Consider the following 23,728-nt stretch of genomic DNA (forward strand, 5'->3'; position numbering starts at 1 on the left):
TTATTGTCAACGTCAAAAACACTAACCTAACTCGCCTTGACTCTGGTTTAATTGTTTCCAAGGTAAAAACTGACTAAACAATTAAAACTGAATGAAATGTCATGAAGCGCGTCCTTTTTAAAACCCGATGGAACAGTTTCGAAATATTTAGAATTATCTTCATTGTTTTTGCCGAAAGAGACTAATTAATAATTTTAGGAGAATACTGACAGCCAAAGCAAGCAAGTATACAAATTCTAGAAAATTAAAACTACAGGGATTTACAATAATATAACCTAAATAACCTAAATTAGGGCCAAAATGGGACTCTCAAACAAGATGAACTATTTAAAAACTAAACACTATAGATAAAAATAATAAACCAAACGTAAGTAGAACCCTAAATAAACCCTACGAATCAACTTTAACTACAGAATACTAATAAAATAGTACAAAAACTAGGAGAATAATTAACGTATTTACATTTTCATAATACTGCTCCCCTCTCAAGTTTGATCGTTCTGATCAATCAACACCTCCAGGGTCAAACCTGGGACCACCTGAGTCATGATAGGGCGCTAACCGGACGATGTTTACAATTTTCATCTTCGTTGTTGGATGTCGCTGGATACGGTACACCACGTCGTTGATTCTGGGGACCACATTGAATGGACCTTCCCAATGCTTCTGAAGCTTTGGTCACTTGCCCTTTATCCTTCGTGGATTCTATAACCAGACTTTATTTCCAGGATTAAAGCCAGTAGAATTTGCCTTTATGTCATAACGTGATTTCATTTTGTTACTTTCTAGGTGAAGTTTATCCCGTGCTTGTTCGTGAACAATTTGCAATCGCTCTTGTAAATGGTTGACGTACTCCTGAAGGGTTTCAGACTTCTAGGGTCTTCCAGTAATAATGTACAAAGGTAAACGAAGTTCATCACCGAAGACAACTTTTGCTGGGCTTTTTCCAGTTAACTTGTGGATAGAAGAACGATATCTCAATAGGAATGATTGTATACAGGAAAAGGTCTGTTTGAATAACGACTTCTATCAGCATTTTTCATGACTGCCACTACTTCAGAGCATACGCCAATGTTCTCTCCTTGTTTCAGGTGTTAATCATATCCTTTAAGTTTACCATTCGAACCAAAACAGTAGATTCCTTCTGCGTAGATAACGTCTTGGCTGGAAAAATTCCTTGACCATATAGTTTGCAGTTTGCCATGGGCTCAATCAAAAGAGTTTCTCCCTCTTTTCCTCCAGTTGTAGCATTAACCACCACCTCTGAATTTGCTGGTATGGTAATATCCTTGAATAACTTAACGACTCTGGTATTTACTTTATCTTCATATAGGTGGTGCATAAAAATCTCTTCATTTCTCGTCGTCAATATCCGGTTATATACATCCATTTTAAACTGCTAAGCATTCATACCATCTAATCCTAATATGACATCATCCATGATTTCTGCCACTAGTACTGGCTGTTGGAATGTGGTTAAGCCAATGGTGACTGTAGCTTCATGCAATCCAAGAATCGGGATCCTTTTTCCATCCGCAGACACAGAATTAAATTGGGTGGTGCTGAAAGCCTACAGTGTGCTACGATGTTCGGCTTCACGATAGTATGACTTGATCCTGTATCCACTACCATCTCACATTCACGGCCGCATATTTTTCCCGGTACTACCAAGCTCTCTCCAGGATGTGGCAGCCGGTTTAGTCTTATACTTGGTAGCACCCAGCCAGCTTGCGCCCCATAAAGCTGACTAGTTGAAGTTTTCCTGGTTCCTTGGGACTCTTAAAGGCTTGGGGCATTGACGCTTAAGGTGCCCCTCCTCATTGCAATTCCAGCATTGCAATGGTCTTTTAGGTTTCCTTGCTAATAATGACTCAATCTTCTTTAGGCGGTCTTCGAGATCACTTTCCGAACTTCTGATTTGTCTTATTCGTGTCTGCCTTCTAGTTGCTTGAAAAGCTGCCTCATACTCTAGTTCATGGGCCAAAGCTTCTGAAATAATTTTAGGATGAGCCATCCTTAGAGCGTGGTTAGTATATGGATCTCGAACTCCATCAATAAAAAATTTGTTCTCGGAACTCTGTTGGGGCTAAAGGGTAAGCCAGATTTACTAATAATAATAAGCCTTTATTTCCAACAGGCAACTTGCCCAATAACAGGAAACAGTTGCAAAACAATGAAAAATATAGTTAAAAAAAACACACACAAACAAACCTAAAAGAATGAAAAGAAAAGAAAAAGAGTAAAGTAAAGTCACATTCTCAAAAGTTATCCAAAAAATTAGAACAAATAACTATTAATATGATATAAAAACCCAGTTATAAAAGTTTAACAAGATAATCACATATTCAACTAAATTAAATTAAATTAACTGCAATATACCTACTAAGTATGACTTAAACACATGGGCCCTAATCCCAAGAGTAATGATCCACCAAGATATCGATAATCACATGAACCGGAGAGAAATTTATATCGCACATGTGACAGATCCGATTAAATATAGCGCATATTGTATATAGTGGCGATTTCAACAGGATTCTAGCATTAAGTCTAGGCACCATGAAACGTACACCAGAAAGAAGTACAGGACTATCAATGAATCCATTCAGTAACCCATGCAGGAATCTTACAGAGAAGATCATTCTTCTGAGATGTAATGGATGTAGATTGAAGCGTTCCAATATTTGCCGATGATCAAACCCTCTTACCGGATACATGCCATCCTGCCTGAAGGCCAAAAACTTAGCAAATCTACGCTGAACAGATTCAAGGAGACCAACATGATTCTGATAGAGCGGGTTCCATATAATGCAGCCAAACTCCAGTTTTGATCTCACAAAGCAACAGAAAAGCAGTTTTAATGTAGATTCCAAAGTAAAACTCTGAGAACTTCTAATTATGAACCCAAGCCTTCTCAGGGCTGACTTGACTATGTTATTGAAGTGTGGAACGAATGCAAATTCAGAGTCAAAGGTTATACCAAGATCAGTAATTTGCTCTAATCTACTCAAAATAGTATCATTAATAAAGTAATTAAAATTTAAGGGTGTTTTTGATCTAGAGTAACTGACCACACTACACTTAGCCGCATTCAAGCCTAACCTGTTAACAGCGCACCATACCTCCAATGTATTTAGACAGTTCTGAAGAAAAACACAATCCTCCAAACCATATACATTTAAATATAGCTTCAAATCATCGGCAAAAGCCAGCCTATGACAAGTGAGTGACTCAATCAAGTCATTTATAAAAAAAACTAAACAGGAGCGGACCCAGGTTCGAGCCCTGTGGCACACCCGACGTTACGTTAAAAAGTTTTGATTTAAAGCCCTCATATTCAACATATTGAGATCTACCAATCAAGTAGGAATGAAATAAATTAAATAATCTCCCTGAAAAACCATACTGAGTTAATTTATGCAGCAAAATATAGTGATCTATCCGATCAAAGGCTTTTTGGAAGTCGGTATAAATAACATCGACTTGAGTATTAACATCAAGTGATTCACAGATGTGGCTAGACAGACAGGATAAGTTAGTAACACAAGATCTCCCGCTAAAAAATCCATGCTGGTCTACAGAGATGAGTTCTTTTGCGTGACTAAATAGCTACCGATTCAGAATAATTTTGAACATTTTTGAGAAGTTACAGAGTAATGAGATTGGCCTGTAGTTTACAATTTGATCAGAGTCCCCAGCTTTTAAAATAGGTATTATTTTAGCAGTCTTCCAAATTTCAGGGATTTGTTCTGTTGACAGTATTAAGTTGAAAATGTAGGTCAGCGGATCAGCCAGGACACCAATGCAATTTTTAACCAAGAAGCTAGGCACACCGTCTACACCAGATGTTAACTTATTTTGAGTTTTTTACTGGCCAAAATAATCTGGGAAGCATCAACGTTGGAAATGTCAAAGTGGGGCACATTATCAGACGTCGACGAATGGTTAATGAAATTTGATTGTATAAATGCCTCACCAAAGAACAGTGCAAAAGCATCAACTATGTCTTGTGGGTCTTTAATTACCATGTCATCGGGTAGCCTCATCATACCAGGAATCCTGGTGCCAGCCTTCTTAGAACCAATAAAATTCCAAAAGCTAGATGGGTCCAAAGAAATATTCCTTTCGGTGTTTGATATATACAACTTATATTCATTGTGTATTTGTAGTTTTATAAGGCGTCTAAGAGAGTGGAATTTATTTTGAAAGAATGGAGAATTGTACATTTTAAAGTCCTTGAAAGCCTTTTCTTTCCTATAAATGTTCCTAATCAATTCTCGAGAATAATAATTTGGAAATCTTCTTTTACGTTGCTGCTTAAGAGGAATGTGTGCGGCAAATATGCCATTCAATATATCATATAGGGCTCCACATGCATCATTAACGTTAGAGGATAAATACACAGTAGACCAGTCAGCTTCAAGGATCGAGACATAAAGGAGATGGAAGTTGGCCTTTCTAAAATTAAAAGAATGAGATAAGTTTTTATTAAGCTGAAAATTATGGACACGTTGGCCTGAGACGGTAAAATCAATTTCTAGTGTAGGGTGATGCAAATTCTCCAAGACAAAAGGCACGTCACTACGCGAAACAGTACAGGTGAAGTTAGATAAAACAAGATCCAATAGTCTGTTATTATAGTTTAGGATGTGATTACACTGAACAAGATTAAAAGTGTTAGCAAAATTATTCACAGCAATAGACTTTTGACTAACATGATTACCTGTAGGTGAGTTAATAGAGAAATCAGACACGTTAAAATCGCCCACTATTATTACGTTATGGTTTAGCTTTGATATTAAAAGTGTAAACTGATCCAGAAATTGCTCGAAAATTACAGATGTGATAGATGGTGGGATGTACAAAACAATCATGTAAAATATTTGTAACCTAATAGTAAATTTACAGCCAATCGAGCAACATCGGCCTCAAACTGTTGGAGTTCTTCCTCGGGTTGTTGTCTTCTAGATTTCGATTCAACTTGTTGTAGATGGGCTTCACCGTATTTCATCTTTAAGGTACGTACCAGTGCGTCGAAATTAAGCTAATCCTCAGATGGCACCATTCTTAATATTTCTGTAGCTTCTCCTCTAAGGCTTAGCTTAAGATTGATTGCCTTTTCTTCGTTATCCCAGGGATTTCCCTTAGCAGCGGCCTCAAATTGATTCAAGTAGGTACTCCATGCTTCTTTGTCGTCGAATTTTGGTGGCTTTACTTTTACCATTGTTTGCATTCCAGGATCGAGATGAAGAGGAGTCCGTTTTACTTTCATCTCTAGTTCCTGGAACTTTTTTTGTACTTGCCCCAATTCTTATTCCACTGTTGCTTCAAAGTTAGTCATTAATTGTTTCTGATTTATCTCCAGATCTTCTCTAAGTTGTAAAACTCGTTCCTCTTGTTTTCTGTCTCGTTCGTCCTGCTCCTTTTTAAGATTATCTTTTAAATTCAGTAAGTCATCTTTCATGGTTCGAATCAGGTCTTCATTTTCCTTCTTCAGGTCAGATTTCATTGTCTTTAGTAAATCTTCTTGTTTGCGGTCTCGTTCTTCTTGTTCTACTTTTTGCTCGTTAAACTTCCTTAATAGCAGCTCCATCAATTTCTCGGTCTTCATCTTGTCATGACTTCTGTTAAAGGCATCCACTAAAATGAGCTTTCAAATATCCTTTACTTCTGACACCAATTGTAACGAAATTCGGGAACACACTTTTATTGTCAACGTCAAAAATACTAACTTAACTCGCCTTGACTATCGTTTAATTGTTTCCAAGGTAAAAACTGACTAAACAATTAAAACTGAATGAAATGTCACGAAGCGCGTCCTTTTTAAAACCCGATGGAACAGTTTCGAAATATTTAGAATTATCTTCATTGTTTTTGCCGAAAGAGACTAATTAATAATTTTAGGAGAATACTGACAGTCAAAGCAAGCAAGTATACAAATTCTTGAAAATTAAAACTACAGGGATTTACAATAATATAACCTAAATAACCCGAACTGGGGCCAAAATGGGGCTCTCAAACAAGATGAACTACTTAAAAACTAAACACTATAGATAAAAATAATAAACCAAACGTAAGTAGAACCCTAAATAAACCCTAGGAATCAACTTTAACTACAGAATACTAATAAAATAGTACAAAAACTAGGAGAATAATTAACTTATTTACATTTTCATAATAATACTTAATAAAATAGTAAAAAGAAAATCAAAATGATTAAAGCATTTCAAAGAAAATAGGTCTATCTACTAATTATGAAAAATGCCTATTTAAATAAGAAAATAAGGGTCCACCTTTTTAGAGAACCTTTATTCCGAAACTGAGAAATAAAAAACAACATATTTTTAATATTAAATAAATAATTATAGTACATTTTAATAATACTAAATAACAAATTACTCAACAATCGAAAATATTAACTCATTAATCTTTTCAATCACAATTATATTTCAACAGAAATCAACTGCCTAAACGCCCTGTATGCAATATTTTCACCTTAAGACATAAAACGTTTCCAACAAGAGCGTGGTCTCTGTCATCTCAATTCAGTTTAATTGTTGTTAAATGATAATTAATTTAAAGGCAGCATTTTTAGAACATACATGTGTGTTTACTTAGTGATCACAACACATTGTTTAATCTCGTACCATATATAAAGTTTTGCCATGATTTTGAAAGTTCAGTTTACTGCGGAGGCCTTGCCCTGCAGTCGCATTCCGCTAGTGTTTTCTACTGAAAACCACCGGTAAGTCATACTCATGATAGATGATATATAACATAACCGTTGCTTTATTATCGCGAGATCCATATTAAGATGTTCAATTAGATTTTTATGATTTTAATTGGGCCACAAATTATTTTAAATTAAAAATGCGCCATAAGAAGAAGGTTCGTGGCACATTTAGTCTTGCAGTTTTAGCATTATTAGTATTTTATTTTTTCTAAAATACATTGTGTAAAGGGTGTTTAAGGTTGGATGGGCTGTTGAAAGTATATGGTAAGTCAGATTATTATTTTATTTCTCAATCAATGTAACATTTAAAAAAATGTAGTTTTTGAGATACACTAATATAGTTGATTTCAGCTGTCATTTATAAATAAAAAATTATCAAAGTTAAAGTCAAATTTACCAATTTTTTAATTTTAGGTAAGTCCTATACTGCAAAAGTTTTCAAAAATTAAACATATACCTTATAAAGTGCAAATAACTTCAAAACCCCAATCCACTATTTACGTTTGATTTTCTAAACGGTAAAAGGTTATTGTTTAAACTAAACAAATTTTCTTAAAGAAATACGTGAAAAGGAACAGAAAAGCTTGAAAAGAATATCATTTTGATAAGTCTATGTCGATTTTCAAGACATTCTTCAGTTTTTTTTGTGATATTGATCTGATGTTATTAATTTAGTTAAAAAATAATAGCTCAAGATAATGAGTTTATTTTAATATTTAGGAAGCAAAGCCTTCTAACTTTAAGGAAACATTGATAATACTAAAAATCTATTAGTACTAAAATTCAATTAATATTATAATAATAAAGCCTCTCTTAGTTTTTAAGACTTATTTGAGTTTTAAAACCACTATGATGCAAAATGAATTAACTAGAAAAAATAAGCTGAAAATATGTACCACTTTGATGAATCTATTTCATTACTTAACGATGGATAGGGCTATGAATTCCATTCCATAGAATATTCTATGAGAAGGCACATTGAAAGTGGCATGATATCCAAGAACCTGATACGGAACATTAAATATTATACAACTTAAAAGAGAGGGACAATCAATATCACTATATACAAGTTTGCAGACTAACGTTATACAACAGACTTCCCTGTGACTAGCAAGCAGCATCAGATGATTCTCAATAAAACCATAGTCATGATTAACCATGGCAATACAAGGCACAAGACACAATGTCTCAAAAATGTATGTTGAACCCTTTCAAGACTGTTAATATGAATATTGGTGATAACGTGACCGTACCGCAAAATAGATCAGGGAAAAAGAAACGATCAAAACGAGAAACGAGGAACAAGTATCGATTCGATTCAATTGCGAGTGAAGCTGGTGTAACAATATTTATTGATATTGAGACCAAGCCTATTTATGTTGCACAAAGTGAAAAGGCTATCCAAGTTATTCGACAAAAGTTTTTGATCACTACTCCAAAATTGTAGGTCACCAGCAAATGACAAATATTTTCCGTTTTTGAAGCAATTCGAAATGACATTGTAAAAAACATTAAAAAGCAAAGGAGATGTCCACACAGGTCAGGAAGGCAGCTGCCTATCTTGACGTTCTGAACACGCTCCCCGAATGAACTTTTACAGCAATTGAGAATGAAAATCTACAGACAATAACTTCTTAGGGTATCTACTTCCTTACGTTCTTTTATTACGAGCAAGAAATCACATTGGTAAAATTGTAAATTTATTGCAGTGCATCTTCTATGGTAAAAACTATGCTAAGAATCAGATAAAAAACTTCTGCAGAGCCAGAAAAACTATTTTGCAACCAGTCAAATAACTTAGGAGTAGCTGATTGGAGTCCTCTGAAGTTTCAAATTTTATCCTTTTGGTCATTTTTAAATATAGGGGCAATAATACGTTTCTATTGTGATGAAAAACTGAAAGTCCATGGAGAAGTATTGCATTTTTTAAAGAAATAATTAGGGTTACCATCAGACAGGGCAACTGTATTAGGCGATTGAACTATATTTTCATAAACATCATTGACAGACAAATCAGTAACGTTAGAATTAACACCACCAGAAGCATTGGTAACAATGATGGAGGAAGGCCCATTATCATCATTGTCGCTGTAATAATAATAATAATAATAATAATAATAATAATAATAAAATTACTGAAGACATTTATTTCAGATACTTAAAGCCTTTTACATATAATTAACATCATTCAATACTAAGACATATTACTAGATTGAGACTATTAATAGTAACAATGCAAACAACTAATTAAAATATTATATATAGAAATATAATTTGCACTAAAATTAAAGAAATATAGACATTTCTCGAATAAATGCCCATGAATTTCTTTCTAGAATTTTTTTACGTTATTTATTAGCCTTACTGAACGTGGTAACAAATTAAAATCCTTGATGCACATGTATATTGTGGAAAAAAGTGAGTGGCTATGCTAAGATGGTCTATGTCCCTTGTGACAACTGATATGCTCTCAAAATAAAAATCATGACTTTCCTAAAAAGTTGTTGGGTATTTCTTTGAAAACATTACAAAAGGCATTACAAGGGGGGTATAATCAAAAAAGCTTGAAAAAGTGAGATCTACAGGATTTTCTAGGATGCCATCGAAGAATGTAGCGAATGATGCGCTTTTGTGCTTTAAATATTTTACTTAACAGTTTTGATTTAATCCAGAACAGGATGGTATAGTTAATAACTGATTGTACACTGGCATAGTAAAATTGTTCTAATGAATATATCAACATAATATCTCTCTTGTCTTCGAATTAAAGCACAATTACTTTGTAGTACAATTCTGGAGGTGTATATTCCAACTAAGTATACAATCAATGTAAACCCCCAGAAAATTCACATTATCCACCACTCGTATTAATTTTGCCATCAATTAAAATCATTGATTTGCCTTTGTTTACTAAAACTTACAAACTCCTTCTGCATTATTTTTATATTTGTTAAGCCACTTCTGAGTAGTTCTTTAAAAAATTAAACAAATCTAGTTCCGACAGTATTATATATGTATCATCTGCATATTGTGAAACCAAATCAATTATAAATCCTTTGCTGAGAGTATTTACATACATTAAAAAGAGGACAGGTTCAAGAATAGATCCCTAGGACAGTCCCTGCTTTATTTCTGTGACTTGTGAAATGTGTTCCTTACCATTGCAGGTTATGCAAATATATTAAACCGTTGTAGAGAGATAGTTCAATTAAGGATGCAAATTTGGCCCTTGTGCCATTATTTTGTAGCCTCTGAAAGAGTTGTTTATGGTCAATAGTATCACGAAAATGGTTGGGCAAACTATGGTTGGAATGTGTCATTAAGAAACTTCCAAAAGAATTTGAAATGAATTATTTTTTACTGTAAAGATGATGATGATTCCGGTAAATCCAGGAGGATATTCAACGCTGCACCTGGTGTGGTTTAGGGAATGTCTTAATTTTGGGAAAACTATTATTGATAATGCAAATTTGATTTTATCATTGAAATAGTTAGAAATAATAAGATGAAAATGAATATCATGTCGATCAGTTTATTACAATTTTTAAGACAGTTTTCTAATTTCGAGAAAATCATTGACGATAGCTAACATCTTGATTTACCAGTAAATTTCTTGATAAAAATTAACTAGGATAGAGTAACATGTTAATGAACCTTTCTTCATTTCTAAGTAATGCAAATTTGATTTTACTATTGATTTATTTAGAGAAAATAAGCTAAAAACGAGTACCATGTCGGTAATATAAATAATAATAAGGAACCGGCATGGAAACGACGGTCGACCAAAAACATCGACGAAATGAGAGCAAAGATCGACATTATTAAAGAATACCTAAAAGGACATCCGTCAAAGAAAATCTCCAGAAAGACCAAGGATATAGCAAGGAAGGGTAGACTAGAGTTGACGCTTAAAGACCTGATAAACTACAAAGATCAATACACACAAAAAATTAAAGCTGAGGGAGTAAGTGTGAGAAGATATATAACTCACAAAACGGAAGGGGCAAAACAGCTTCAACAGGCGGAGGTTTTTCCGCAGACTGGGAAGAAAAGACGAACATGAGGAGGCTGCTGCCATATATAGCTATAGAACAAGCTCGGAGAATACTGGAAGAGTATTTGGTCGAAAGGAGAAGAACTCAACATGGTTGGATACGATTTTGGGGAAGAAGTTGAATGTTGGAGAAATGGGAGTTACATAGTTCAGATCAGCAGTGGATGTAGCTGGGTGTATAAAGAAAATACCAAATTGAAAAACGCCAGGTCCAGACGGAATCCATTATGTTTGGATAAAAAACTTTCTATCCACCCACAAATATCTCGCTGACTGATAAGAGTTCAAACTCTAAGAACTATAGACCTATAACTTGTTTGTCGACGATCTACATATTGTTTAGAGCTCTAGTAAACCAGAAGATCTATAGCCATCAACAACATCTTTAAGAAAAAAGGATGTGAAAAAGGTTCTCTTGTTTGTAAACAACAGCTTACCATTGATGCAGTAGTTCTTAAGCAAGTCCAAAGGAGGAAACGAAATCTAAACTTTTGGTTCATACATAGATTATGCAAAGGCCTATGATTCAGTACCTCATGAATGGCTCATAAAAGTTTTTGTTCCTCCAAAAGTTCTGATAAAATATTGATCCAAAGATAAAACGAATCCTTAAGCATCTTATTCCGTCATGGAAAAATACTTTGTGGATGGATTGCCAGACTATTGGAAATATCAGCATAGAGAGGGGAATCTTCCAAGGGGACTTGCTGTCTCCTCAACCAGACGGATTGCGTCTTTGAGTTGAACACCAAGCTACAGAAGAGACTGTCTCATTTGCATTATATGGATGTCCTTAAACTATACGGAAAGACAAATGACAAGCTTTTTGAACTGATTACTAAGGACTATAGCCAGGACATCAAAATGAACTTCAAGTTCAACAATTGTGCAAGGACAACTATCAAGAAGGGAGTTGTGAAGGCGTCACCTTTAGATATTAATTAGAAGGTTGCCATATTAATTAACTGCTGGGTATGAATAGGATTTTTGGAAAAAGGCTGTTTGACATTTACGAATATGCAAATTGGTTATATTTCTGAGCTGGCAGATAAATGAAAGTTTCTCATAAAGATATGCCAGCAATTTTCAACATTCTGTATACGATGTTTAGAAAAAGACTGTTACAACCTGGTTCCATATTTAATCAATGCAGTTGAGACATGAAACTAGAAACTGGATATACCCAGGTTGAGGCAGAGGCTCTCACATTTTTCCCTCTATATGGATATGAAAGAAGTCATCGACATGGTACTCAGTTTCAACTAAATCAACCAAAAAAATCAGATTTTAATATCACGGATAGTTTTCTTAAAGCTAAAAATTATCTTATAATTTTCTTTAAATATTTGCATAGATCATCCTCATACTTTATTTATTTCTTATACGAGATCAACCCTATTACAAAAATTTATATAATATAGCAATAACACTATTACTTAATAAGTTAACTTACCATACATATTTCATAAATTTTAATTTTAGCATATATAAATGAGAACTCTACACATAAATTAGATATTTATCCTGTAACAGCTGTCAACGTATTAAAAAAAATCTTAAAACCTTACATTAACTAGACCTATTCTACGTTAGTTCTTTAATATTTTTAAAGTGACTCAAGGGAATTCCCAAAATGTCAATACCCCTATCATTGATCAGTCTTAAAATGATTTCTATAGGTGAGTGAACTGCATAATTAGTGCTATGATAAGGTAATGAGAACAGCCTATATAATGTACACTAATAACATTCAAACCATCATCATACATATATGTAGTTCTCCGAGATTCCTAAATAAGGTTTGTAAAGACAAACCATTTAAATACCTAATAAAGAGATTTTGTACTATTTTAAGAGCTAAAAACTTGTTTCTATAATAATGAGACCAGATCATAGTTCATAGAACCATATTCCAACACTGAGACCACCAATTAAACACATAGATACGTACTAAAGACGTATTTTATTGTAGGTATCGTAGGTACCCCACGACATAATATACATACGTACACAGTACGTACCCCAAAAACTTATTACGTACTATGGACATATATAGGACGTCCACTTTCCGCAAGATTCTACGTTATATGTACGTACTTTTAGGACATTTTACGTCGTATTGGACATAATATGACGGTATCTAGTCGTTTACACGACTCTTTTTTTGTGTGCTAAATATATTTGAGAGAAAAAATAACTCTACTAATAACTATAAGAACTAAAAATATATTGCTTTTAAAAAAAATATATAAAACAAAACATGTATATGTCTAAAAAACAAAACAAAAATAAACGTTTAAGAAAATCCAAAAAAAAAACAAAATTTGTTCTTGGCAACTATTGTGAAATACAGTCTTTAATTTTTTGTGCTTCTAATGCCTGCTTGTAGTGCTGCACCTTAAAATTATTTTTTTAAATAAGCAAATTATCAAATAAGTAATTCCATTACTACTAAAATTAATAAATATGCTCGTACCATAAATTGTGCTCAATTATGGTAGATCCTTTCTATCACTGAATGATTAGAAACTATATTCAAATGTAATAAGAAAATGTTATTATAAGCCGAATACTTTGATAAATCCTAAATACACAGAAGTGTCAACTTTTATTACAAAGGGAAAACCCACGCCATGACGATCGATTGTATGATTGATCGATTGTACGAAACGAGGGCGTTCGTTCTGGCATGTGTCTCTTGTCTTAAACACTGTCAACAGTGACAACTCCGTCAGGTTGCCAATTACTTATTTGACAGTCCGATCTTGATAATTTTGATATAAGGATATATAGTTTTATATAGTTTTTAACTATAGTTTTTAACTAAATTTATTGGGTATGTTAGTTCTTTGGAAAGAGGGAATCTCGATTTGATAGTTGTTGTCTAATTTATAACGAATTCGTTGACTTTTTCTATCAAAGCAAAAAAGCATCCAAATAGTTTTGTTTCTGTTTACTCTACTGAAAATTATTACAAATTTAAAAGTACCTATATTTAAAAAAAATTATTTCCTGGCCTATAGTTTTGTGTATTAACAAAAATTTTATACATATTTTTTTTATTCTTATATGATCCATAGGAGCTAAAGTATTTATATGTACATGTATGTACGTCCGCAAGACGTAACTAATATACGTACGAATTACGTATCCAAAAGTAGATACTAAATACGTAATTTTTATAACAATGGACGTATGGACATAAAGGTGACATAAAAATTACGTACCCAGAACGTATGATGCTGTTTTAATGACAGATATAACCTAATACATGTTGGAATGGAGAGTTCTCTACAATTACGCAACACAAACCCCAACCCTTTTGTTGCCTTAAGAACAATATTGCTGACATGCAAAATAAAACTTAGTTGCTCATCAAAATATATATCTAGATCTTTAACCATGTCAGTATACCCAAGTTTAACATCAATCATGATATATAAGGAGTCAAATTTCTTAATTCTCCTAAAGAAACGAATGTTATTACATTTTTGCATATTCAAGGATAAACCGTTTTCCGTGCACCAATCTATTAGCCTATTTAAGTTTTCTTGCATTAGACACATCTTGAACTGAACCAGCCGACCTATAGAATTTCAGACCATTAGCAAACAATAATATCATTAAAAAAAAATAAACAACCAGATAAGGCGTGATCTAGCACTACCCATCCATCCTGCTAAACCCTAGAAGATAGAAAACTTTTTTTAAAGAAACCATACTATGAGAAAAGCCAAATTGAAATAACTTATTCAATAGAATATTGATATCAACTCTGACAAAAGCTTTGGAGGATTCTGCATATATCACATCGACTTGTCCCCTCTCCAAGGCTCCAAGCAAAGTATCCTGAAATACCGGTAAATTGGTTATTGTATAGACTTACAATTCCGACATTTGTGCATTGAAGGAACAGTTACAGATATTTAAAATCTGTTGTTATTAATTTTCCAACACGCCTACCAACTAGGCCAAATACACCTGACGATAGTCGACCTCGGCTTCTCTTTGTTGGTGGAAATTGTAGCAGAGTGTTCCTAAAACATTTACGTTTAAAGTTTGAAGCTTACTACAAGGTCCAGTGTTTCTTGAAGCCGGGCATTTCAAGCAGTGAAGTGATTAGGACAGCATCAAATTTAGTTAAGGACTTTACGAAAGAAGATTTTTTAATAGTAATGTTAAATGGGATTTGTTCTTCATCTGATGTTTTTAAAAATTTAATTCAAAATCATGTTGATACAAACACTTTAGTGATGACAAGCCCTTATACTTATTTAAACCATAATGTTATCTATAATAGTAATAAGGCCCTTTATCGTACTTTTCATGCATTAATATTAATCTGTATGGGATTTTAGAGTCTAATCACGCCAGTAACTTTGGTTCAGACTTGGCATCATTATTACATGCACATATTTTCAAATATTTTAAAATTAATATTTCATCGAATAAATTGTCTTTGAATCATCAAATTAATGAGTCTGAACTGATTACTGATCGTGAATTGAATTCTTCTTTTTTATAGACATGTCCACGAAGGTTGAATCTCATTCATGTTCATATTCTACTAGTAAGATTGAAATTAGCTCTTCGAAAAGCTTAAGTATCTTTATTCTTAATATACAATCCCTAAGAAACAAGATGGATGAGCTTCATCTTTTGCTGGACACATGTAATTTTCCTGATATTGTACTTCTGACTGAGCACTGGTTGAGGCCTAGTGAATATTTTTTAATATCTGATTATGTTCCTATATCAAACTTTTGTCGTCAACAATCTATACATGGAGGAACCATGATCTTGGCTAGGCAAACAATCGAAACGATTTTTTGTAATATTGATAAGTATGATAATCTTCTGTTAGAGAATGTTTTTGAATTCTCTCTTTCTCTTTTTTGTAAGCGTTTTAATTTATATATTCTTTGTGTTTATAGGCCACCTACAGGAGATATTGCTATGTTTCTGGACAAACTTGATTCTCTTTTAACCCAGTTGTCCCTACACTCTAAGGTTATATTGGCTGGTGACTTTAATATCAACTACACTGATGAAACCTTGCCACGTACTTCTCTTTTAAGTATTTTAAATTCTTACGACTTGAAAATGCCCGTTCTTTCTCCTACACGAATAACTTCTTTATCTGCAACTACAATTGACTATTTCTGTACAAATTTTGATGACGTTTTATGCACAGTACTCCCATCTGGTATTTCCGACCATGAAGCTATTCTTGCTAAAATGCCATATAATACTGTATTATCTTCATCTCATTATATGGGAAGAATTTTCAGCAGGAGAAATTTCAATGCTTTTTCTGCTGCTACAGCTTCGGTAAATTGGAATGCACTTGAAACGGCTTCTAACCCACTTACTTTATTTTTTCAAGTTCTGTGTGATAAGATCAATCAGTGCTTTCCTAAAATGAGGCTTAAAACTAAGAAACGAAAACCACGGGTTACAAGAGGCCTTAGAATTTCAGCTAAAAACCTCCGTTTTTTGACTAAATTGTGCAAATATACCACAAATGAAAATATCCTTGTATATCATCAGAAATACCGTAGTCTGTACAGAAAGACAATTAAAGCAGCAAAATCTAATTATTATAGGGATCGCTTAAATATGTCATCAAATAGGCAAAGAGAGTGTTGGTCGATTATTAATGATTTTAGACATTGCCATAGAAAAGTATCTGAACCGGAGTTAAGACCTGACATTTTAAACGACCATTATTGTGATATACCTAATATCTTGCTCAAGGGCATTCGTAGAAACATTGATCCCTTACACTATCTTCAACAAGTGTCGGTTGAGCATTAATTTTTCTTTCATCCTGTCGATCTTACCGAAGTAAAAAATGAAGTCAAACGCCTAAAAAACCATAAATCATCTGGAGCTGATGGGATATCTTCGAGGTTGTTACTCTTTTTGCCTGATTCAGCCTTAAATGTTTTAGTTTCTGCCATAAAAAATTCTTTACATCTTGGCATTTTTCCTTCATGTTTAAAAGAGGCAGTGGTTATCCCTCTTCATAAGGGTGGAGATTTGGATCAGCCTTGTAATTTCCGTCCCATTTCTATTTTGTCTACTCTCTCTAAGATAGTTGAAAAACTTGCAAAAAGCAAAATTTTATCCTTTTTACATCATAATGGCATTTTGTCTGCAAATCAGTTTGGATTTCAAGCCGGTAAAGGGACTCATGATGCTGTTTTTAGCTTTTTAGAGAGCTTCTATGTGTCCTTGAATTCTGGAGAGTCATCGGCGGCAGTGTTTTGTGATCTATCCAAAGCATTTGACTGTGTGGATCATGGAATACTGTTATCTAAGCTCGATTGGTTTTAGGGGCGTAGCGTTGCGATGGCTCGAGTCCTATCTATCAAATCGTACTCAGAAGGTTACAGTGTCTGTGCGTTTGTCTGCTTCTAGATCCCTAAAATGCGGCGTTCCCCAGGGTTCAGTGTTGGGACCACTGTTATTTTTACTGTATGTGGATGACTTGAGTTCATTGAAACTGCAGGGTAAGGTGGTTCAGTTTGCTGATGATACCACCATACTATGGAGCCATAAAAATTCTGATTATATTAAGAACTGTATCCTTGAAGACCTTCAGATTTTATCAGGGTGGTGTGCTTCCAACAGGCTCGTGTTTAATGTAAGAAAGACGTCTATTATGGGGTTTAAGTGCGATGTTCAGGGTCTGATGTTTGACGAAAATTCTCTCTTGCAGAATAAAGAGTTGTTGCAAGTTCCTAGGAATTACCATTGATGGTCGCTTTCGGTTTGAAGATCATATTTTACATTTAGCTGGGAAATTATCTTCTGGATGTTTTGCAGTAAGAATGGCAAAACAAGAGCTGGGAGGGGTGGTTGCATGTTTGGTGTAGTTTTCACTTATTGAATGTCATATTCGGTATGGCTTGCCTTTTTGGGGTTTAACCAATAAGGGGCTACTTAACATTGTCTTTGGTATTCAAAAGAAAGCAGTTACATAACTGTGTAGATACCTGTGTTCTGTTAAGTTAAGAGATTCTTGCAAACCCCTCTTCATTTCTGAAAAAAATCTAACTTTTTTTTCACTCTTTATGTTAGAAACAGCTGCTCTTATTCACACAAATTCCCAAACTACCCCCTGACACTGGCCATTTGACTCGTCGCGTCGTGTAAATGATGTTCCCCTACCTATTTCTACGTCTTCCCTTACCAAAAACATATTAATTTACATAAGTAAAAAAAATTACAATCATGTTCCTCTATGTGTTAGGCATATATCGGATGTTAAGAAATTTAAAAGAGAATTAAAGAGGCTTTTATTGGCTAAGGCATATTATAACCTGGATGACTTTTTTAATGATAGGTTTTAACCTTGGACATGTTGGACAGTTTTTTTTCCTTTTTTTCTTCTCTAGTTTTGTCAAGAAGTTTACCTTTATTTAGTAATTGATTGTTTTATTTAGTTATCTTTAATTCAAGTATATTCGAAAAGTTTTGTCTTCTTGTGTTTAATTTTGTTCATTGTTTTGTCAATTTTTGAAATTGTATTTTTGTTTTGTTTTTTTAGCTTGTAGGATGCTTGTACACAAGATTATTTTTACGTAATATAGCACATTTTCTTTCTGTCTTTCTAATGACCATGTTGTTTACCAAGTAACCACTTCCTACTATAAAAATAAATATATTTGATCATAAATAAAACTATCCACAAGCTTAGGAATGGCTGTCTCCTGTAATAACTGATTAAATTATTTTCCTCAGATTTAAAGATTACCATAAAAAAAACTGTGCTTCGAATAAGTTGGGAATACTGCTGAAACTAATAATCTTTTAAAAAGGACAAACAGACGATAGGTAAGAGTGGATACACACTTCCTCAAAAAGTAATTTGGTACACCGTCCGGCCCTGAACAAAGCTAAGTTATAATGGAGATATTATTTTGTCAAATAATAATTCCACTGTAAAAAAAGAGATTGGGACATACTTTTATTAACCATGGCATTTTGACTAAAAACTGTAGAGAAAAATCGGGCGAAATCTTTCGAAATCTCGTCACAGCTAATAAATTCTTGACTAGGAATTTTATTGATTACTCTTTTGTTGTTTTCCTAAGCTAGAAGCCTATAGGGTCAGTATATCAGGTGATTTCAATTTAAAATATAGTTTTGAAAACAAATATTTGTTATGATCTTATATCTAGTTTTCAGTCCTGAGAAAACTACATAATCAATCATACTCTGACAAAGTTGATCATTTCTATGGGCAATTCTATTCTATGGCAAAAGTCTCTTAAAAGGAACAAATAGAGCTATGGCGCTAGGTATAATATGATGAAAGAAATCTGAAAGGGCTAGATTAATGTCGAATGACCTTAGCTTAGAACCAAATTCCAATTAATTCCACGCAAATAATTATTAATTCTAATAATCAGCATTTCTAAAAATATTAAAAAAATCTCTTTAATTTAAAGAGTTTTCCCCTATTTTATCCAATTTCATTTAAAAATTATAAGCCTTATGATTTTGTATCCCATCAAAACGGTAGAAATAGAATGTTTATTTTGTTGATATACGATTATTCCGGTCTATCCGATTAATTTTCTAGGGTTTTACAGAATATGCCTCAGATGTTCTGAATAAAATGAGTGCGTACCTCCAAAAACTTATTCAACTAATATCGAAGCTAAAATGCTTAAAAGGAAATTTCCTAGCATTAAAAATTAACATGTAATAAACATTCATTATGTGAAATTAACTTTATCGTCATATCTTATTCCGGGAATATTTTATCAAGTTAAATCCGTATAAACGATAACATTGATAATAAAAAAAACTTTAGTAACCTTAAAATATTCAGTGTGTTTCATCAATAAATCTCAAAAATATATAGAATTGCTTTTTTTATATTATAAAACAGGTGGTGGATATGTGTATTCGGATATATAATACTAAAGAGCACTAGCGATAGGAATATTCCTGGAAAAACTTGTGGAAACAAAATAAGATTCCTAGAAGGATCTGTCTAAACACGAAAATATTATATTTAGGAAGTTTTTGAGTAACAAGATAATAAACGTCTGAAATGCTTTTTATATTTAAATGCCCTAGGATGTTCGAATGATATTCCTATAATATTCTCACTAAAATATTACTATTATGTCCTTGTCATAAATTATTTCGTTAAAGTAACATATAAGAAATGAACTTGTTTGGATATTTTTTTCCACGGTGCTGCAAATATTTACATGGCATTGTCTTGATAGATAAATGTGACGACAACCTAAGCTGTGATTAAATTATGTTTAGTTACATTATCTAAAAAAAAAATACGTACTAACCTTATTTAAATAATATCATATTTTTAGAAATAAATACCGGATCTTGGTGATATTAAAGTAATTAATTCAATAATTATAAAAATGGGAGCAACTGAAACTAATATTCATAACAGGTAATGGCAAAAGCTTAAAACTTTTAACCCATAGAGGGCGTAAAGAATATAAAACGAAAATAGTACATTAAATTCTTGTAAATCTTGCTTGCACCTAGAGAATATCTTTCTTAATATGATATTTTTTGTTTCATAACACTAGCTTTTTTAAATGTTGAATTTTGAAATAAGTCACCTTGAGATAGAGATAACATCCTTAGCAACCATTTTATCAAAAGTCAATTTTTTTCTTAATTAATAAGCGCCATTCTTTAAAAATATGAATAATGTTATTAGAATCTTATATTTTGGACTTTAAAGGACTGGTTACTTGGAAGATCAGACATTACCGTTAGACCTGATTATTTAAAAACCTTGATATTTCTTATATTTTTGCTTAAACCTGCTTGAATCTAAAGCATTATGCGTAACGAATAATCTTTTGAACATAATGTTTTTTATTTCATAAGAATAGTGCCACTGGTTTCTTAGGTCCATAATTTTTAAGAAAGTTTTCTAATTTTAAGAAAATCATTGACGATACCTAAAATCTTGATTTTCTATTCAGTTTCTCAATAAGAATTAACTAGAAAAGAGTTATTATCACTGTTTGGATTAAATGTTCTTAGGCACAGATGTCTGGACGTGATTTTGAGAAAGCGTTTGACAAAGTTCAATACGAAACATTAATAGAAATATTGCAAAGCAAAAATATTGTAACTCGTTATAAAAGACTAATAGCAAACCTGTACGGGCGGCAAAAGAAGTGGAGATTTATCTGAAGATATAGAAATACAGCGTGGTATTCGACAAGGGTGTATTGTGTTTCCTTTCTTTTTCAACGCTTATAGTAAAACAATCCTTGAGGATACGGTGACGATAACAAACGCAACTGCTGAAAAATCCAGAAGTTTTTTTGCAGCAAAGACATAAACCTGAAACTAAGGCAAGAATACTTAACAGCTGAATAAAACCAACTGATAGCATTTGCAAGATGGCACCTTCGTCGCATGTTGCGGATTTCGTGGGTCGGCAAAGTTACAAACATACAACAACAAAGAAGAAGAAACTCGAATATTCTGCACACATTATTAGAGGTTTAAAATACCAATTGCTGTAAAATATTATGGAGGAAAAATTTAGGGAAGTCATTATCAAGAAGAAGAACTTCATGGCTGAGAAACCTTAAAGAATGGTTGTCAATAACGTTCAATGATTTGACTACTACGATTTGTTCCGTGCAGCTGCAGGTAAAGTGCGCATAGCTACGTTGATAGCCAACCTTCCTAGGAGATTCTACTCGTCTACATTTTTAGGAATATTGTTTGGGAAAAAATCAGCCGGAGAAAAGACTTTGAGGTAAGTTGTCACATTGAAGGTTAAATATTTTCCCGAGATATTACTACTTAAAACACTTGGTATTTCTTAAATTTTAAGTTAGACTTGTTTGACCTGAAACAAAAATTCGTAAAGAATATTGTTCTGAACAAGATGTTTTTTATGAATATAGCCATTAGTTCAAATTTTAAATTTCTTAAATTTTTGCTGAAACTCAAATAAACGATTATAAAGAACATTTATGTGAACATCATGTGTTTCTTAGATTTAGGACTATGAAGTGAGTGGTCACGTTAGCCTGAGACTCCACTACTTAAAAAGATCGATATTTCTTAAATTTTTGGTAAAACTCACTTGAATTCAAAAGAGGATTTATAATGAATATTCTTCTGGATATAATGATTTTCTATTTCATAAGAATAATTCCATTACTTTTTTAGATTTGAGCCTTTGAAGTGAGCCGTCAGATTGATGATCTTGTTAACGGCTGATAAATAATGCGTTGGACTTCTTCTGCCCTCAGTTTTTCCCTGTAATATGCGATATTTGTCGTTTCGCATTACGTGTCCAAAATACGCTGCTTTTCTAATTTTTATTGATGTTATTATCCAATTCGTTCTAGAACTGTTTTATTGGTTACACGATAATTCAAGATATTCGAAGCATGCGCCGATCACACCTTATTTCAAATACTTTAATCATTATTATCAGTCAGGGTCCAGGCCTCTGCATCATATAACAGGACAGAAAAGACATAACAATAAAGGATTCTCATTCGCAAACTTATATTATTCATTTTCATATTGCATAGGTTATAATTTTTATTTTCTTTTAAGAGTGATTCCAGTCCTTGTTTAACATTTTCCTCATTTCTCATTTTTGAGATAGATTTGCTTAAATCTAAAATATTTCTAAGTGGTTACCTGGAAGATCAGATGTTGTCCTTAGATTACTAGTACTTTAAAGGGATGATATTCTTCAATTGTTTACTTAAATTTAGTTAAAGTATAACCAAATGTATAAATAATATTTTTGTATAAATGATGTTTTTTATTTTATGAGAATTCTGTCACTTGATCAGTTATTGCCCATGGCCAACACTACTTAAAAACGCCGATTATTCTGAACCTCGACAAAGGATTATTCTGAGACTATGAAACCCAGTAAAGCTGGTGATACCCATAAAGCTTATCAAACTTTTTGATAACGATGTAATTGATATTTTTCTGACGGTCTTTAACCATATATATGATAAGGCAGAAATACCTAAATAATCGTTCATCGACTTTTGTACTTATATCCAAGAAACGCAAGAGATTGCTAAGATTATTAAACCATCATACTTGTGACCCACACCTTGAAATTGTTCTTAAAGATCATTCACAAAAGAACTTACAGAAGACTCGAGGAAGACATAAACAATTCATAATTTCAGAACACAAGAGGCGCTTTTTGAGATTAACGTTCTTTTCCAACGCTGTATCAATATAAACCAAGAGGTGAAGAATCCAAGTTACATCGATCAGCTGCTCCATCAGCTGCTCGTTAGTAAAAGCATTGACTCCGACGACGTCCGAGCAATGATTAATTTATATTAAGCTCAAAGAGATCAACCAATAGAAGAAGCGGAGTGGAGATGGTATAAGACAAGGTTGCATCCTATCACCGCTGCTATTTAACATCTATAGTAAAGCTATTTTTAGGGAAAACCTAGAGAGTGAGGTAGTGGAAATAATTAAAAATGGAGAAGTAATTAATAATATAAGGTATGCTGATGACACCGTCTTTTTAATAAGCAATCTTAAAGACACACAATACCTGCTAGAAAATTGATCAATATAATAAATGCGTACTAAAAATTAACTTAAAGAAATCAAGTTACTGGTAGTTACAAGATTCGTACAAACTCTGAACCATGTAAACCTAATGGTGGCAAACAGCACAAAAAAGAATATAGCCAGATCAACATTTATAAAAATGAAAAAGTTATTATTTAGGGTGAGAATGTTGCACTGTTATGTTTTTTCCATGCTTGTATGGACCCTCAAGAAAAACCATATCGACAAGCTACAAGCCTTTGATATTTGTTTCTGCCGTAGAATTAAAGACCGATATAATTAACAATACCGAAGTACTCAACAGGAAAAAGAAAGAAATTACTAACACTATAAAAAAAGAAAGCTTG

At 33.0% G+C, this 23,728-nt stretch overlaps 1 protein-coding gene across 1 annotated transcript in view; it reads left to right on the forward strand.

The window, feature by feature from the left end:
- The first annotated feature begins 6,580 nt into the window (after positions 1-6,580).
- LOC126748299 (synaptic vesicle glycoprotein 2B) overlaps positions 6,581-23,728 on the forward strand; it is a 99,404-nt gene continuing 82,256 nt past the window's right edge. The window contains exon 1 of the mRNA XM_050457430.1: positions 6,581-6,745. The gene's annotated coding sequence lies outside the window, so the exon portion shown is untranslated. The remainder of the gene's footprint in view (positions 6,746-23,728) is intronic.

The sequence above is a fragment of the Anthonomus grandis genome, chromosome 22 (genome assembly GCF_022605725.1).
Source record: "Anthonomus grandis grandis chromosome 22, icAntGran1.3, whole genome shotgun sequence".
Classification (NCBI taxonomy): domain Eukaryota; kingdom Metazoa; phylum Arthropoda; class Insecta; order Coleoptera; family Curculionidae; genus Anthonomus; species Anthonomus grandis.